At 82.3% G+C, this 2500-nt stretch overlaps 1 non-coding gene across 1 annotated transcript; it reads left to right on the top strand.

The window, feature by feature from the left end:
- Window positions 1–2049: 2049 nt before the first annotated feature.
- LOC114002767 lies at window positions 2050–2202 on the top strand. Its single transcript, XR_003544008.1, has one exon. It is a non-coding gene; the product is annotated as a 5.8S ribosomal RNA (ribosomal RNA).
- The last annotated feature ends 298 nt before the right edge of the window (window positions 2203–2500 follow it).

Below are 2500 nucleotides of genomic sequence, written 5' to 3' on the forward strand. Positions count from 1 at the left end.
TCGCTTCCCCGTCCTTCCCCCCGCGCGCGCGGGCGAGCGGGCGGGGGGGGGCTCGGAAGCGGCGAGCGCGGGCGGCCCCCGGGGCGCGCGCGGAGCGAGCGGCGCCGCCGGCGCCCGGCGAGCGACGGCCGAAAGCGAGAAAGCGAAGGGGGGGCGCCGGGGCGCCTTCCGGGGAGGCGGCTCCTCCGACCCTCCGCCCGCAGCGGGCCCAAGGGGCGGCGGGGCGAGGAGGGCCCGGGCGGGGCGTTCCGGGCCGCGCGCGGTCCTCCGCGCCGGCGGCGGCGGCGGCGGTCCGCCGCCGTCCGTCGTCGGCGCGTGTGGCGCGCGGGGCGAGCTCCGTCGCCGGTCGGCCGTCCCCGCGCCGGCGGGGCGGTCCGAGCCGCAGGCGTCCTCTCGGGTGCGGTGCCGGGCTACTGAGGGAAACCCCGGTCCCCGAGCCAGGAGGCGGCGGTGGTGGTGGCGGACGTCGGGCGCGCCCCCGCGGGCGGACGCTCCCCCGAGGGCGGCAGCGGGGGAGGCACCCCCGCGGGGCCATGCAGGTCGTTTCCCTCGTCCCAGGGCCAGGTACCTAGCGCTCGGCGCCCGGGCGACCGGCGAGCCCCCCCCGGGGCTGCGTGACAGCCCCCGGGGGGCCGAGAGCCGCCGGGAGAGCCGGGCGGAGGTTTAAAGACTCGGGCGGCCGGACGCCGGCGGCCGGGCGGCGGCGGGCCGGGCGGCGGCGCGGTGCCACTGAGGGGTGGGGAGCCTACTCCCGCCGATCCCCTGCGGTGGTGGCCGCGTCCGCCGGCCGCGCTCGTCCCGCCGGCCGCGCGGGCGGCCGTGCCGGGGCGGGGCCCCCTGCCCCCCCCGCTCCGCGGTCCGGTCTCGGCGGAGAAGACGGCGGCGGCGCGCGGTCGGCCGCGCGCCGTCCCGCCCGCCCCCCCCGCCACGGGCGACCGCCGCCGCGGCGGAGGGCGCGTGCCCTCCGCCGGGGGCGGCGCGGGTGGCGGCCGCCGGGCCCGCCGCGCTCCTTTCTCGTCTCGCGGCCGTCGGCCTCCCCCCCGAGGCGGCGGCAGGCGGCCGCCGCCGAGCCGCGCGACCGCCCGCCCGCCCGGGCGAGCGCCGGCGGGCGGCGTCCCCGTCCCCGCAGGCCGTCCGTCCGCGGAGGGCGCCGGCTTCCGAGCGGCGGCGTCGCCGCTCGGCGCGTGTCCCCCGAGCGGGGACGGTCGGCCGGGGGTCGCCCGCCGCCGTCGGCGGTAGCGCCGTGCCGGGCCCCGCTTGTCGCTCGCCCGTCGCCCCGGCCGGGGGCCGCGCCCGCGGCGAAGCGGCGCGGCGGCGGCCGAGGGGGCCTCGTCCCCCCCGGCCGAGCGCCGCCCGCCTTCCGCCGGGCGCGCGGCCGCCGAAAGGGGGTCGAGGGTTGCCGAGCGGCGGCGGCGGTGGTGCCGGCAGGGCCTCCGCGCCAGCGGCGGCGGCGGGCCGTCGTCCGGCCGGCCTCGGGCGCTGCCGACGCCGGCTCGGGTTGCCGGCGCCGACCCGCCCGGCCGGCGGCGGAGGCGGCGGAGCCGTCCGCCGAGCTCGTCCGGGCGGCGCGGCGGTCCGCCGGCGAGGCGGCGGCCTCTGCCCGCGGCCCCGAGGGGGCGGCGTCGGGCGGCCGCGAAGGCGAGGGAGGAGCGGCGAGCGCGGCCCGAGGGTCGCGCCCCGCGCCGCGGGCGCGTCGTCCCGGCGGGGCCGGGAGGACGGGCGGCGCGCGGTCCGGCGCGCGCCGCCGCTCTCCGCGCGGAGGCCGGGCCGAGCCCGGGCGCCTGGACCGCCTCTCGAGGCGGCGCGAGGCGCGTTTCTCCCCCGCGGCGCCGTCGATCGCCGGAGGGGGGGATTCGGCCGGGAGCGCGGGCTCCCCGCCTACGGCGTCGTCCTCGGGAGCCCGGCGGGGTTTCCCCCCGCCTCTCCTTCGCTCGTGCGCGTTGTGCTCGTGCGGTCAAGCGAGGCGCGACGTCCTCGCCGGACGAGGGGCCGCTCGACGCGAGCGGTCCCGGCCCCTCCGCGCGCGCGGGGCGGTGCCGAAAGTCAGACAACTCTTAGCGGTGGATCACTCGGCTCGTGCGTCGATGAAGAACGCAGCTAGCTGCGAGAATTAATGTGAATTGCAGGACACATTGATCATCGACACTTCGAACGCACTTGCGGCCCCGGGTTCCTCCCGGGGCTACGCCTGTCTGAGCGTCGCTTGACGATCAATCGCCGGCCGGGGGCGCGTTCCCCGGCGGCGCGGCTGGGGCGCCTCGCAGGCCGGCCCCGCCCGTCCGGGCGGGAGGGGCCTTCGTCCCCCTAAATGCAGACTCGGGGAGCGCTCCGTAGCTCCCCGCTCTCGGAGCGAGAGCCGCTGGGGCGGAGCTCGTCCCGGCGCGGGCCGCCGGGCTTCGGCGTCGGCGGCGACGTCGGAGCTTCGGCGGGTCCCGGCGCGGCGGTCGGGGAGAGAAGGCGCGCGCGAGCGAAAGGGCGCGCAGGGCAGCGAGGGAAAAAG

The sequence above is a fragment of the Pipra filicauda genome, unplaced genomic scaffold (genome assembly GCF_003945595.2).
Source record: "Pipra filicauda isolate LSUMZ 115617 unplaced genomic scaffold, ASM394559v2 scaffold1200_size22864_pilon, whole genome shotgun sequence".
Classification (NCBI taxonomy): domain Eukaryota; kingdom Metazoa; phylum Chordata; class Aves; order Passeriformes; family Pipridae; genus Pipra; species Pipra filicauda.